The following is a 16,843-nucleotide window of genomic DNA, read 5'->3' on the forward strand; positions in this document are numbered from 1 at the left end:
TCTTCATCTCATCATTGTCGTAAGAGGTCATAGAATGTTCACATTGAGCACCTGCCATCATACACATTGACATTGTATTGTTTCAAAAATAAATCCCACAACCAGAAGTTACTATAATGACAGGATATAAAATCATTTTAAAATGGAAAAAGAGAGCATCAATCAAAATGTGCTTTCATTGATTGAAAATTTCAGTGTGAATTTAAAAAAAAAATAAAATTGGATTGGAGGAAACACCATCACTGGAGCCTGTGAACTTCAAGATCCAGGGCCGAGTCTCAGCCTTGATGCCACTCCTGCCACCACCCAGAAGCCACTGAATCCCTGTCTGTCTTCCACCACCTACTCAGGACACAAAACCCAGTCATGGGTACAAATGAGCTGGTACAGAAGACCAAACTGGCCTAGCAGGATGAGCAATATGGTGACATGAAGTCTGTCACTGAGCAAAGAGCTGAATTGTCTAATGATTAAAGGAATCTTCTCTCAGTTGCTTACAGAAATGTTATAGACAACCATAGGTCATCTTAGCGTATCATTTCAAGTATTGAGCAAATAAATGGAAGGTGCTGAGAAAAACAGCAGATGATGAAGAACATAGAGAGAATCAAGAATGAGCTAAGAGATAGCTACAATGATTCACTGTCACTTTTGGAAAAGTTCTGCATCCCTAGTGCTTCACAAGCAGAGAGCAAAATCTTGTATTTGAAAATGAAGAGAGACTACTACCAATACTTGTCTGAGATTGCTGCTGCTGATGACAAGAAAGGGATTGTGAATCGTTCATAACCAGCATATCAAGACGCTTTTGAGATCAGCCAAAAAGAATTGCAAGCTGGGAGCTGGTGGTTCACACCTGTAATCCTAGCTACTCAGGAAGCTGAGATCTGAGCGTCACCATTCAAAGCCAGCCCAGCCCGAGCAGGAATGTCTGAGAGACTTTTTTTTCTTGTGAAAATAGTGTTCAGAGGGGTTACAATTACATGAGCAAGGTAATGAGTACATTTCCTATCAAGCATTGTTGCCTCCTCCTTTGTTTCCCCATCCCATTCCTTCCTATCTCCCCCTCACATCTCATCACACCCTCCACCCCCATGTGCCAAAATTGTAAAATTTGTTTTTCGACATAATGTCTTGTACTTCTTATTGTTGCAATGGGTCCACCTGTATCCCTATTTAAACAATCTGTTTTTTCCCTTCCCCTCCACAAATTATACAACATCAAATACAGTGAAAACAGGGGTTATACCATCAGGGAGGGACATACAAAGCAATAAAGAAATCTTATAAATATGTTAGAAACAATAGCAAGAAAGAAACATTTGAGACCCTTATATCTGATAAACCTCTCAGAAAACCGGAAGTGGTACTGTGGCTCAAGTGGTAGAGCACTAGCTTTGAGCTGAAGGGCTGAGAGACAGCGCCCAGACCCAGAGTCCAAGCTTCACAACTGATAAACCTATCAGTTTGGGTCTGGCCCTTAACTTCTCGGTGTTTTATTATGAAATTCTGAACTCCCGAGAGAAAGCTAGCTTTCTTGCAAAGACAGCTTTTGATGAAGTCATTGCTGAACTTGATACATTCAGTGAAGAGTGATTCAAAGACCGCACGCTAATAACGTAGTTACTGAGCGAAACGTTGACATTGTGGTTATAAGATGAAGTGAAAGCAGGAGAAGGAGGGGAAATTAAATGGCTTTCCAACTTTTGTCTGCCTCATTCTAAAATTTAGACAGTAGACCATTTGTCATCCATGCTGTCCCACAAATAGTTTGTTGTTTATGATTTATGACAGGTTTATGTTGCTTCTATTTGAATTTCTGTATTCCCCAGGGTAATTTTTTGTTGCTTAATATTAGGGGAATAGATATTGACCATTAACATTTAGTGAGCTATCTGTTTTCATCTTGAGATGACCAATCTGAGGATGTAGAATTTTTATACAAGTTGTAAATATTTGGCATGTACTTTGGTACATGGTGACTTGACAAAGGCCAGTGATAAAACTGCTTCCATGTCAAAGTGAAGAAATCTTCCTACATATTGGTTTGTACTGGTGGAGAATAAAAGGGAAAATTGGTTTCAGGCACAGATGTAGTTATTCCGGATATTAGAAAGTTTGGGCACACTTGCAGGCCTGTGGTACAAACAGATATTCCATGGCTGTTACATGTTGGAATCATGTATTTCTGTGGAAGAGTTATCTCAGTGTGCACACCTAGAGTACAGCACTAGAAGTATTCTTTGAGACAAAGTTGTGTCTCAATTAACTCTGGATAAGGGCAGAAATAGTTCACATTCCATTATTTGTAATGTTTGCTGCTTATTTTTGCTACACATTTTATTTGTATTTAAATGTTTTAGGCAACCTACGAACAAATGTAAAAGTAAAGATGCAATGAAAATGAACTGTTTGGTAATCATTATTACTACTTTTTCTATAACTTTCATGTAAATTAGTCTTTTGGTTTTGAAACACCTCAAAAGAAATTGTACATTATTATAAACTTGTTCTTTACTCCCTTTTGGCAGCTAATGGGCTTTCACCAAATTTAAAGTGCAAACTTTATCACAATAACAAAAATACTAATCTATCTAATGACCATCTCCTACAGAGCCAAGTTTTTCCTTGGGGAGGGGAAAATTGATTTGAAAAGTAATATGTTCCAGTTAAAATTTTGATATATAGCATTTTCTAACTTAGGAAGCCACAATGTTTTTGACCCATCATGACATTGGTTAGCATTAACTATAAATTCTGTTTTGGTTTTTGAGAATTTCTTGATTCAGTTTGCCTTCTGATTTTGGACATTTCAATTGTCAGGTGCACAGGATTACCTTCCTTTTATTTAGCCTTCTGTCTTGTCACCAACCATTCCTCCTTGGTGGCCATGTACTTCTGAAAAGGTCACATGACTTTTCTGGCTCTACTCACTGTCTAAGATCCCTTGCTTTCTTTGGCTGCATTCCACTAACTATTAACCTCATCCTCTACTGCAGCACATCTCACCTTACTTGATGAGATTGTGTACCTCCTATAAACTCTTCCTGAATGGTCTGCCATTGTTTGCCTTTAGATCTTCTCTAAGTAATGATGGGTCTGAGTTATACCAAATCTTACTCTACAGAATATTTCCTTAGAATGTTACAGAAGACACCAAATAAAAGTGTCATTTTAAAAGACAGGTGGAGCTGAGAAGGTGGCTCAGTGATAGAGTGCTTGCCTTGCATGCATGAGGCCCTAGTTTCTATTCCTCAGCACCACAAACACAGAAAATGTCAGAAGTGGTGCTGTGGCTCAAGTGGTAGAGCACTCGCCTCAAGCTGAAGAGCTGAGGGACAGTTCCCAGGCCCATAGTTCAGGCCCCACGACTGAGAAAAAAAAGATTTTTTTTCTTTCAGAATGTAAGATCCTTCAGAGCAGGGACAATATTTTCTGTATGTTCTATTGTGTCCAATACACTGTAAATGCTCAATAAATATTGATGATTGGAGGCAAAAAAAATCTGCTTTCTTCATTGGAAATATCAACTATACCAATTACTATTTTTGAGTTTGATATAGTTCTAAAATAAAACCTGCCATTCTTTCAAAGACAAACATATAGACACATATATGTATATAAGCACACATATAATGCTTTGAAGTAATCAGTAAGATTACAATTCATTAATATGAAATATTATATTAGTGTTATGTATAAATCAGTACAAACTCATCCAGTCATTGAATCTGTCCAGACTCCTTCATAACACTGTAAACTTATCACATCTTTTGCTCAAGCATTAGTCCTCCTGAGTAAGCTCATGTCCGAAGAAGCCACAACAGTACACAAGATCCATATCAGGACCTTAAAAATAGGCACACAAAGGAGGTGTGATCAGTTTTGAAAGAAGAGATATCAGTAAGATTATTAAATTATTTGGGATTGAAAACCAAAGAAATGAAGATCTCTACAAAAAAGGGGACTAAAAAGAAAGGAAACACCTCTGAATTCCAATCAATCCAGTGTTCATGTACAAGTCTTCCAGGGGTGATGGGCCACAATGTGATGCCCAGTGGCCCACATGCTTAACTGCTCAAGGCAGGATGAGATGAAGTCTAGGGCCTCGCATACAGGATGGCTGAAGGTCAAGCTGATAGGAGGCAGAACTTCTGTAAGAAGGGCCCTTTGTGAGTAATCCTACTTACTTAGGAGGCTGAGATCTGAGGATCAGGGTTCAAAGCCAGCCCAGGCAAAAAGAAAAACCTATAACTTTTTTTTGCTAGTCCTGTGGCTTGAACTCAGCATCTGTGAGCTATTCATGAGCTCTTTTGCTCAAAGTTAGCAACATTTCTAGATTTTTCTGTAAATAATTGGAGATAGGAAACTAACAGATTCTCCTGCCCAAGCTGGCTTTGAACTGTCATCCTCAGATATCAGCCTCCTGAGTAACTAGGATTAAAGGCCTGAACGATTAACACCTAGCTCATATGAAACTCTTATCTCCAAATAATCACCAAAAAGCCAGAAGTGGAGGTATGGTTCAATTGGTAGAGTGCTAGCCTTGAGCATAAATATTAAGGGACAGCACCCTGGCTTGAGATCATGCCCCAGGATCAGCAGAAGTAATAGAAAAGAAATAATCTGAAAATCACAAGCCAGGAAGATGCAGGATATGGAGCAGAACGAGTCTACTGTGTTTATATAGAGAGGTGTGTGAAGCAAGTTAGACACTTGCCCAAGTGACTCATAGGATGGCAATATGCAGCATTTTGCATCTGCACCAGCAGGTGGCACTAAATCAACAAGGCTAGGCAGGCCTAGTTGGTTGGGCTCTAATGAGCAGGTGATTTTGTAAATTTGCTAGGTGTTGGGGGTAGAATGGGGTGAACTGAGGCCCTTCAGTATTCTCTTCCTTCATTCTTCCATTATCTTGTTCATCATTCCATTTTACAGATGAGGAAAGCTCTGTGATGATTTTTTAAATTAGTTATTTGCTTGATTTTTGCTAGCACTGGGGCTTTAACTCAGTCTCTCACTTTTACTAGGCTTTTCTTCTCAAGGCTGGCAGTCTTCCCACTGGAGCCACATGTTCACTTCTGGGATTTTGCTGGTTCATGGAAGAAAAAAATCCCTCAAATATATATACTGGGGCTGGCTTTGAACTGAGATCTTCAGATCTCAGCCTCCTGAATAGCTAGGATTACAGTCGTGAGCCATCAGTGACTTGTTTTAGAGATGATTTTTTAAAATAATATTTCTATGTTCATCCATTGTGTGTGTGTGTGTGTGTGTGTGTGCTCACACACGCACATGCTCACGTGCGTACACACCCAGAAGCAGGAACATTGTAAAGCCCAGTCAAAAGGCTGAGCAATGTTCACACCAAACATTTATTGTCCAGTGGTCTTAGATTTTGGGTGAGGGGAAGGGAGTGTTCTGTTATTCCCTGCCTTTTGGGCTATGCCTATTCTTTTCTAGTGACTACATTTTTCTCATCACAGACTCCCAAAACTCTCTTAGGGAGAACATTTTTTTCTACCAGAATTGGAGTTCAGGGCTGCCACCCCCAAGATCTCATCTCTTTCTGTCCAGCTGTAGGGCTTTCTCATTATGGGAAGAACATAGGCTCACTGGGCAGGGAACATAAATTAGCCACCTTTAGTGCCTTAACCTGAAACCTGCCACATCCCAGGATGGAGGCTGGAAACACAGACTTCATTCTTCAATTCTGCAAGCCATTCCTTTGCCACACAGCACATGGCAGCAAGTGTGATCTGGGAAGGGTCTCAGATCAGCTTCTCTGGACAAAAGCAGATAAATAGTAACAGATATGCAAAAATAACACAGGAAGAAGGACTCTGGAAGCTGAGAACTAAGGATCTTGGTTCAAAGACAACTTGGGTAGGAAAAGTCCCTAGACTTACCTTCAAAGAACCAGCAAATATTCCAAAGTGGGGCTGTGGTTCAAGTGGCAGAGTTCCAGCCTTGATCAAAAAAGCTAAGGGATAGTGACTAGGTTCTGAGTTGAAGCCTCATTACCAGCAATAAATAGGTAGATAGATAGATAGATAGATAGAAAGATAGATAGATAGATAGATAGATAGATAGATAGATAGATAGATAGATTGATTGATTGATTGATGCTGAAAGCAGAGCTGGGCTCAAGAGATACAGAGATAAACTTGAGTAGAAAAGCTGAAGGATAGTGTGCAGGTCCTGAGTTCAATTCCCAGGATGAGCATGCACACACTCATGTGTGCACACATACACACACTTGCACACACACACACACACACACACTCACACACACACACACACACACACACACACACACACACACACACACACAAATAGAGGAAGATATGGTAGTATGACCATAGGATGTGGGGTATAGAGGGGGGTGGCTGACTGGGAGCCGTGTTTTGTGTGTGGTGCTGGAGACAAAACTGGAGGAAGGGTCTCCTACAGGCCTAGAAATAGGGAATTAAGTAACAGGAAGGGCCAACAACCAAATCCAAGGGAGAACAGCAAATGGGGAGGAGACAGAATTCTCTATACAGTTCTAGATTGTGCTCCAAGGTCCTAGTGTGGTAGGCAGGTGGATGAAAGTTCTCTTCATGGCTTTCATCACTCTGGCTGTTAGTGGACCCCCCTTGGTGTGTGTATGTATTCAGGTCCTGGGGATTGAATTCAGAGCCTGGGCACTGACCTTGAGCTGTTTATGCAAAAGGCTAGCATGCTACCTTTTTGAGGAACATCTGTAATTAAAGGGAAATGAGTGTCTCATAGCTCATGCCTGTAATCCTAGCTACTCAAGGAGCTAAGATCTGAGGATCATGGTTCAAAGCTAGCCCAAACAGGAAATTCCATGAGACTCTTATCTATAATTAACCACCTGAAAACCAGAAGTGTTGCTGTGGCTCCAAGTGGTAGAGTGCTAGCCTTGAGCAAAAGAGTTCAGGAAAAGCACCTAGGTCCTGAGTTCAAGCCTGGGTACTGACTCCCCCCTACCCACTGCAGTAACTCAAAAAAAGAAGTCTCACAAACATTCATGCTCAGGTTGGCTTTGAACCATGATCTTCAGATTTCAGCCTCCTGAGTAGCTAAGTTTACATGTGTGAACCACCAGCATCTACCTCACTTGACTTTTCACTCAAGGATAGCCCTCTACCACTTGAGACACAGCTCCACTTCCAGTTTTTGTTTTTGAGTAACTGAACATAAGAGTCTGTTTGATTTTTCTTCCCAGGCTGACTTTATACCATCATTCTCTCATCTCAGCCTCCTGAGAAGTGAAAATTACAGGTGTGAGCAATGTGCACCTGGTTACAGCACTCTTCTTGTCCCTTTTTCAGGCCCACCAACGTCCTTAGCTTCCTGCCCTGGCTTTTCACTCCCTTGTCATCATTGGTGTTGATTGTCACTCCCTCCTATTTTGACTGAGTCACTCAGTCTCTGGTCCCAGGAATCTACTGCAATGCTATTATGAAGACTAGGGCAAACATATGGGAATAAGCCAGGGACAGACAGTATGGAATCTGAGCCTGCTTCCTCTTACATCTGCCAGAGTGTGAGTGATCTGATAAATGCCACTGCCCTCTTGGAGGCCTCCAAGGAGTTAGATGAATGCCCACTCACTGCAAGCATGCCAAGTCCGGGGTACAGGGCACTAAGGCTCTTCCTGTATTCCACTGCCATCAGTGGGACTGTGAGAGGTCATGTCTCTCTTCTGAACCTTCATTTCCTCCATATTTCACAGACATTGTCCTTAAACACTTGCATTCCAATCCCTTCTCCTGGATCTTTGTTAGAAATCTCATACTTATAATTTTTGAGCTTTGCTTTTGGCTAAGCTGATCTGTCTGTTCCCAGCCTGAAAATCACACCATTATAATCATCCTTACTTGGTAGAGAAGATAATGGTGACTAAAGGTTTGTGATGATGAAATGGGAAAATGGAGACCCAGTCTTCCCCCCCCACACACCTTTTTAAAATTTTTATTGTGAAAATACTGTACAGAGGGGTTACAATTATATGGCCAAGATAATGAGTTCATTTCTTATCAAGCATCGTAGCCTCGTCCTTTGTTTCCCCTTCCCATCCTTTCCCATTGTTCCCCGCCCCCCCTACCCAATCCTCGCCTCCCCCCAACCCCTGTCTACACCAAAGTTGTTGTAAAGTTCGTTTTCAACATAACGACTTGTACATCTCATTGGAGACTCAGTCTTTGAATGAGGAGTTTGTTAAACAATATTAAAAACAAGCCAGGCAGTGGTGGTTCCTGCCTGCCATTCAAGCAACTTAAGAGGTTGAGATCTAAAGACCATGGTTTGAAGTCAGCCTGGGCAAAAAAGCCTGGGCAAAAAAAAAAAAAAAAACAGTTTTAAAAAGTCAGAAATGGAAGTGTGGCTTAAGTGGTAAACACCAGACTTGTGCATGAAAGCTAAGCAAGAGAGCAAGCCCTAGTATCACAGCACTCGTGCACGCATGCACACACACCTGCACACACGCACACACACACTCACACACACAATCAATAAAGTGTGTTTTAAATAAACCAGTACTTGTAGACTGGTGAATCTATTCTTTCAAATCCCTTGGCTAAGGCTTTGGCTTTATCAGCTTGAGTTCCCAGAATGAATAGCATCAACATTGAAGGTCCATAAAAAAGCCAAAGTAAGGACACCTAGTAGGAAAAGTTTTGTATCCCACCTGGAAGGTTGAAGACATAGACGATGAATAAGAAGTTTGAGATCTTGGTGGCTCATGCTCATAATCCTAGCTACTTGTGGGGCAGATATCTGAAGATCACTATTCAAAGCAAGTCTGGGCAGGAATGTCTGTGAGTTGCTTGCTTGCTTGCTTTCCTTTTTATTTTTTGCCAGTCTTGGGCCTTAAACTCTAGGCCTGGGCACTGTCCCTAAACATTTGCTCAAGGATTGCACTCAATCACTTGAGCCACAGTGCCACATCTGACTCTTTCTGTGATTAAATGGAAATAAAAATCTCCCAAACTTTCCTGCTTTGACTGGCTTTAAACCCAGATTCTCAGATCTCTGCTTCCTAAGTAGCTAGGATTACAGGTGTGAGCCACCAGCGTAGGCTGTCTGTGAGACTCTTATATCAAGTTAACCACCAAGAAAGCTGAATCGGTGGGGGGGTTGTGGTTCGAGGGGTTGAGTGCTAGCATTAGGCAATAAAACCTCAAGGACAAGACCCAGACCTTGAGTTCAAGGCACAGGACCACACAAAATTAATAAAAAGAGAAGTAGCAAGGGGATAGTGGGAGGAGAGACTTATCATTCATCAAATACAATAGTCTAGAAGCTGACAATGTGCTGACCCAAGTCACAAACAATTATCTATTTGAGGAAGCACAGTGACAACCAAGTAAATAAACAAATATATGAAGCAACCATAGAAAGATAAACAGTGCAGGTGAGAGGGCTTTAAAGGGTCATTGTGAGTCAAGTGTCTACTCAGGAGGCTGAGATTTGAGGATCCTGTTTCAAAGCCAGAGCAGGCTGTGAAGTCCATGAGAACTTTATCTTCAATAAACTACTCAAAAAAGCTGTAGCTCAAGTGGTAGAGTACTAGCCTTAAACTCAAGGACAGGGCCCAGGCCCTGAGTTCAAGCCCCAGTCCTCAGACTTCAGCTTCCTTAGTAGATAGGATTACATACGGGAGCCACCACAGCCAGGCAACCTTTTATTATATATTATCTCATTTAATGCCCAAGGCTGCCTAATAGGAGGGCTCAGTCTGAAAGTATCACCTCTGGTTCACATTCAGTCAATGATCAGGTCTGTTTTTCCACTGAAAGTAGTCTTGTCTCTGGGAGGAGGATAAAATGCCAGAAGCCCCTTCCCTTGTTTGGTGCATCCTATATTGCAAAAGTGATGAAAGGGCATGAGATTAAAGCTTGGTTCATAGGGCTTAGTCTCTATTGTGGGAAGCCTGGCCTGGTGTGTAGCTTTGATTAAAAAGTGAATCAGGGAAGATTAAAACAAAACAAAACAATACCTCAAATCCAATTTCCTTCAGAGTCCTCTAGGGAGCTAGTTGAAGAGAGGTGAAGGCAGAGAGACTAAATAGTTTCGCTCCTTTTATGACTTTGTTTGCTATACTTTGTTCAAGCAGTAATTACTGAATACAATAGTTACAATGTACCTAGCAGTGGAAGGTCCTCAGTTTACTTTCCCATAGTGGAGAAGTATATGAGATAAAATCTTCAGGTCTCAGCTTTACTTGGGCTGCGTGGCTCAGGGAGAGGGGGACCTTTTCTGCAAATTCTTCTGCCCAGAAAGAGCTCTAGTTTTCTGATTCTCAATAAACAGAAGCAGGTGCTGCTAGAGATAAGGATGGCATAGAATAGAATGTGACATAGGAGCTCACATCCTCCGGAGGGAGGCCCAAACTGAGAAAGAAATCAAAGAACTAGTGAGAAAATAAATATTTTAGGTCAGCAGGCAAGGGAAGGGGTTGATGAGGTTGAACTTCTGCTCCTGTTCCTGAGAAAATGGAGAGAACCACACAAAGGTTTATGTGTGTGTGTGTGTGTGTGTGTGTGTGTGTGTGTGTGTGTGTGTGTGTGTGTGTGTGTGTGTGTGTATGCATGCCAGTATGGGGGCTTTAACTCGGTCTCATGCCCTTGCTTGGCTTTTCCTGCAAGGCAGATCCTCTACCACTTGAGCCAAACCTCCACTTTAAGGTTTTTTTTGCTAGTTTATTGGAGATAGGAGTCTGTCAGCTTTGTCTGCCCAATCTGGCTTTTACCAAGTATCCTTAGATCTCAGCTTCCTGAGTAGCTAGGGTTATAAGCAGAAGCTTTCAAGTATCCAGGTCCACACAAAGGTTTAGAGGAAGAAGTTTCTAGAGAAGGTCAGAGCAAATTTGCAAAGGCCCTGCCTGATTTGCCAACTTCTTGGATATTTATTTAATTAGGAAAACAGCAAGATCAACATTACTAGGAGAATAGCAAAAGGCGTAAGTCAGTCATACCATATGGGCCTCACAGGCTGTAAGTATACTTGTAGATTGTTAATATAAAGGAAAAGTACTGTTGAGTCCCCACAGTTCACCTGGGGTTCTCATGAAAGGATGTTCACCTGGGTTTCTCATGAAAGGATGCCTCTGGCTACTCTGTTACAGCAGTGTGCTCAATATAAAAGAAGTATAATATCAGTCATTGTATCATTCATAGTAGTGGAAAGGTAGGAACAACCCAAATGTCCATGGATGAATAAACAAAATGTGATCTATGCATCCAATGAAATACTATTCAGTCTTAAAAAGGAATGACATTTGGACCCATGCTACAACATGAATGAATGTTTAAAATATTGTAAGTGAAATAAACCAGATATAAAAAAATGACAATTTATGTTTCCACATCCATAGTTAAACAATAGTAAAAATAAATAAATAAAAGTCAAATTTGCTGGGTACCTATGGCTCACATTTATAATACTAGTTACTCAGTGGGCTGAGAACTGAGGATGGAGGTTTGAAGCCATGCTAGGCAGAAAAATCTCTGGGACTCAACCCAATTATACCAAAAAGCCAGAAGTAGAGGTGGGACTCAACAGTAGAATATCAGCCTTACACAAAAAAGTTCAACTTCCAATGGAGAATGAGTCGGCCAGTGCCGGTGAGAAAGAGCAAGCTTTCTGGGTGCAAAGACCTGCCTTTTCAACAGCACTGTGGCAGAGCAGAGCACACAAAGCCAGCACTAGGCTGACAAGGAAGGGCAGAGAAGACAAGAGAGGTTGGATTACTCTTTTATTGGCCAGCCCTGTGGGTTGACCTCAGGGCCTGGGTCCTGTTCCTGAGCCTCCATGTGCTTAAGGCTAGTGCTCTATCACTTGAGCCACAGCCCTGCTTAACACTTTCAAGGGTGTCCTGCCAGGCAGGCTTCAAACAGAGATTGATCCTCAGATCGTGGCCTCCTGAGTAGCTAGGCATATAGGCAGGAGCTACTACTTGCAGGTTTCATTAACTCTTGTGTGTCAACCCCAGGAATGTGCACTGGAGCCAAGGTGATACAAGCCTTCAGGGGAGCCCCAGACCCTGGGGGCTGAGCAAAGGTGGGGCTCCAGTACTATCTGCAGAGCCCAAGGAACTGGACTCCAGTGACCATAGCAGCAGAGGAGGCAGGGATCAAATCCTGGAGTGCACTCCAACTGCACCAAAATGCACCATGAGCACCAATGCCCAACGAGCAGGCAGCGGTGGAAGTGCTATAGAGTCGGAGTAGAATGGCGCCATAGCTGTCGTGTGTTTGGTTAATTGTTGCCGCTGCCACTACGTGGACATGCTGATGTACTGGAGGTCAGGTCTGGCTGTCGCCATATTGGCAAAATGGTGATTGTAGGGACTGGCATCTAATCTTCATGCTGGGGGAGGAAAACATGCCTCCCAGATGATAGGCGTGCCCGGATACCTGGAGGCAGGGGTGGGCACCCAGTGCCTGGGACTGGGAATTTCCTGTGGATCTGCCCCCGGAGTCCTTCTATTTAGGCCAGATGATGAGCATGCCCGGATCCCTGAAGGCAGGGGTGGGGACTTGGCTGATAGGTTATTGAACCTGTCAGTTCAATGCCTGGGAGTGGGAATTTCCTGTGGCTCTGCCCTCTGAGCCAATCAATTTAAGCCAGATGATGGGCGAGTCCGGATCCTTGGGGTGAGCCTTGGCTGATAGGTTATTGAACCTGTCATTCCAGTGCCTGGGACTGGGAATTTCTGATGGATTTGCCCTTGCGTCGATCTTTTTATAGGCCGGGACCAGACTAAGCGATATTAAATCTTGCCACGTGTGTCTCCTTAGTCGAGTCCTGCATCCTGTCTCATCTCTGGTCATCATCCAGTCCTGCATCCTGTCTCATCTCTGGTCATCATGCCATCGTCATTCAGATCTCCATGGAAGCTGAATTGCCTTGTTGGTATCGTTTTTATTTCTTTCCTCTTTAGCCTGTTTTCAAGCTGTGTTATGTGTATTCAGGGGGCTGTGGGCTTTTTTGACAGTGGGCCACCTGCAGCCTGTTAACTGTGTAATAAAGATTCCAGTATTTCATATTCCAAAATGTGGCTTCAGGGATAGCTCACAACACAGCTAGTGCGGTGCCGGGCTGTCGGGCTCTACAGGGGCTTTTTCAGGTGGTGGTACAGGTGGCCCTGGTCTTCCTGCCCAATGTGGGGCTGTGGGCTTTGGACCATGAGAGGGAGCTCAGTGGCACCCGTGGGGGTTAAGAAAAAGTGCTGGTTCTAGTGGCCGGGCAGGTGAGTGCCTAGGTCCGGTATGGCATAGAATGCTGCTCCCCGCTCCTCCAAATACTTTTCTGCTACCCCTTCTTGCTCTTTCTCCTCCTGTCGGAGTCCTCAGAGGCAGCAGGGGGAACATCTGTGCTTTTTCCCGCTTTTTTTCCCAGATAGGGCAAATTGAGGTTCCAAGGATGGAAATGTGTCCACTCAATTGAGTCAGAATTAGAACCCAGAGCACTTGGTGCCACAGTCTGGGCTCTTATTTCAAAATTCCATGCTTTACAGTCAGTCCTTTTTTCTGTTGCCCTCTCCCATCCCCTGACCTCATCAAGTGTTCTCTTTCTGGGGAGAACCCTGTCCACATATGCCTGTATCCCAGGGTGTGATGTCTTCTGTAGGAGTGGTTCCCTCCTCATCTCTGCTCTCCTCCCTCATCTCCCCCCCCCCCCACCTCACCTGATCCTGTTGTTTCTGCTCAGGTCAGTCCCTTTTGCATTTTACCATTTGCACAATGGCCCAGTGGGCCTCCCTGCTCCCCTCTCCCTATTTGGCTTTTCCCCATACCTATTTTTTACTCAGGTCCTGTGGATTCCTTGGGGAGTGAGTGCAGAGATCCTCTTGGAGCTTCAGGTGCCTTGGATAGAATGAAAGGTGAGTTTCTGGTTCTTGAGGAACTTGCCACCTTTGACTCACCAGGAGTATGGAGGTGTCCTGGTGGAAGGATCCCCCAAATGTGCAATTCCTTGATGGTAGATTGCCACATGCCTTCCTCCTCTTCTCTGAATTGACAGGACTTGGAATTTTTTGCATTCCAAACTGTGATCATATTTGTTTCTGCCTTTTTGGAATTTAATCATGTACCTGCACCTGTGTACATGCATTTAGGCTAAATTTGCATTGTGTGTGTGTGTGTGTGTGTGTGTGTGTGTGTGTGTGTGTGTGTGTGTGTGTGTGTGTTTGTGTTTGTGTGTGTGCGCACGCGTGTGCATGTGCGTGTGTTTGTGTGTTCAGATCCTGAATCTTGAACTCAGGGCTTGGGTGTTCTCCTTTAGTATTTTTCACTCATGGCCCGTGCTCTACCTCCTGATCCACAGCTCCGCTTCTGGCTTTTTGGTGGTTCATTGGAGATAAGTCCTACAGATTTCACTGCTTGGGCTGGCTTAGAACAAGGACTCTCATTTCAGCCTCCTGACTAGCTAGGATGACATGTGTGAAGCATTGGCACCTGGCTTTGACTGCTCCGTCACATCATTCCAACTCCCTTATCTCCTAGCTAGTCTATGGATATTTAAATTGCTTCATATAGTGGGACATTTCAGATTTGCTTATGGGATTTTTCCTGGTCCCATAGGAAGTGGATAATTTGTGTATCTGACTTGACTGACTGTTGGCTGGCCTCAAAGGAAGATGCTTTTCCTTTCTCCTCAGTCTCTCGCTGGTCTCTGGCCATTCTGGTGTGTTGCGTACAGAGGGCTCTTTGCCACAGGGCTAATCAAATGGAGCTTATCAAATGTTCTAGTTAATACTTTGAGGTTAACTTGGCAGCTAGAAGTATGTCCTGTAGCAGCTAATTGCCCTTGACAATGTTTGAATTGTGTGAATGAGTTGTGTGTCTTCTGTATTTTGCATATGCCAGACTCTGCATTTCATACATGTGTCAGAGTCAGAAAGACAAAGACCTAAGTGAAACTGTTGTTTCCTAACAACCACAATGGAACTGGGAACATGCCTCTGTAGCATGTGCAGTGGAATGGGGAAAGGAGTTGAGCCACAGATAACCTAGCCCAGATCTCTCTTTGAGACCTCTCCTCTTTCCCAAATTCATGTAAGAACTGGAGGAAAGCTGGTAACCAGGGCTGCTAACACTAATCCAGGACCCGCAGGCAGGGTTAATCTCTCCTCAGCAAGTGATGATAAGCAGGTCTGGCCATATCCTGGAGGAATAGAGCTGGCAGCAGGGGAGGTTCAGGAGCCTCTAGAGAAGCCCACCCCCACTTCAGGGTGATGGGTCCTAGATATGAACCTAGCTCCAGCGTATCTCAGTGGGCCCTGGCATTATGGATTACCAGAGTGCTAGTTAATAAAGTAATATAGTTAGTTACCTGGGCACCAGTAGCTCATGCCTGCAATCCTAGCTACTCGGGAGTCTGAGAGCTGAGCTCATGATTCAAAGACAGCCTGAGCAGAAAAGTCTGTGAAGTTTTCCTCTCTACATAACTACCAAAAAGCCACAAAGTGGATCTGCGGCTCAAATGATAGGAGCACAGAAGCTCAGGGACAAGATCCAGGCCCAGAGTTTAAGCACTAGGACCAGTCCCCAAAATAAAACAAAGAAAACTGAAACACAAAGATGCTCTTGTTGACTTTCAGAGTACTATGCTATGACTGGCAGTTCTAGGCGCTAGTAGGACTCTCATTCCAGAAACCTATAAGGAAACTGGTGTTCTGTGGGGCTTGAAATTGTTTGAGATCCCCATCACTAGCTATATTACCATTGACCTGCCTGGAATTGTGCCCAAGTTTATCTAATTATTGGGCATGTACAACCTTTTAACTTTCATTCCCTTGGAAGTGAGCCACAGCACAAGTAGTAGAGCATCAGCCTAGAGAGAAAAAGTTATGAGATAGCACGCAAACCTAGACTTCAAGCTCCAGCACTGGCACAAACAAACGCACTCTCTTTTCCACCTATATGAGCCATGGAGAGACTGGTGTTGGAGTGAATGCAGTGTGTGCTCTTTTGCTTACTAACTGGTAGGTCTTTGTGTTGAAAGATTAAAAATTGACCATTACCAGCTAACTGCTGATTCTGCTTCTGTAAACTTGCTTATGCTAGCATTGACCCTTCCCTTCCCAGAAATGAGTTAAGAAGTTTCAGGGACCAGATGCTGGCCCCAGGACAAGGTCAGTGGTCGTAGATAAAAAAACAGACAGTACATGTTCCTCAGTTCCCATTTAGAAATTCCCCAGACAGGACCTTGAGATAAGGACCACCTGGCAAGACAACAAGCTAATCCAAATGTCAACCAATTACAAGTCTGTAACTATGTGAACTCCCCTAACCCTTATTGTCCAAAGTAACCACCCCCCTTGAGTCCCCCACACCAATCATTTTACAAAGAGTGTTACAAAATTTCCCGCGTGGCAAAGTGATTGTTGGAGTATATGATGACCTTTAAATGGACCAATCATGGGATGCTTTGTGCTATGTGTTAATCTTGTGGGTTTTGCCTTTAAAAAGGCTTGTAACTGATGCTCGGGACTCCTTGACCACCCGGGGCAGGGAGTCTGTTTGCGCAAACGTCAAATAAACTCCTCTTGCTTATTGCATCTTCAGGCCTGGAGTCTGAGTTTCTGGGGCGCCCTCCCGTTGACGAAAGTATCCTAGGGGAATAGGGTCTTTCAGTGTACTTTTTAGTGCTAGCTGTGGCTTGAAATCATGGCCTAGTACTATAAACTGAGCTTTTTTGCTCAGTTCCACCACTTGAGCCACAGCTCTAATTCTAGGTTTTTAGGTGGCTCATTGGAGATGTTTCATGAACTTTCCTGCCCAGACTGGTTTAAACAATGATTTTCAGATGTCAGCCTTCTAAATAG

General features: G+C 43.4%; 1 pseudogene; it reads left to right on the top strand.

The window, feature by feature from the left end:
- Nucleotides 1–366: 366 nt before the first annotated feature.
- LOC138835042 (14-3-3 protein zeta/delta pseudogene) lies at nt 367–1,731 on the top strand (annotated as a pseudogene).
- The last annotated feature ends 15,112 nt before the right edge of the window (nt 1,732–16,843 follow it).

This window comes from Dipodomys merriami, unplaced genomic scaffold, assembly GCF_024711535.1.
Source record: "Dipodomys merriami isolate MVZ:Mamm:240054 unplaced genomic scaffold, mDipMer1.0.p SCAF_2231, whole genome shotgun sequence".
Classification (NCBI taxonomy): domain Eukaryota; kingdom Metazoa; phylum Chordata; class Mammalia; order Rodentia; family Heteromyidae; genus Dipodomys; species Dipodomys merriami.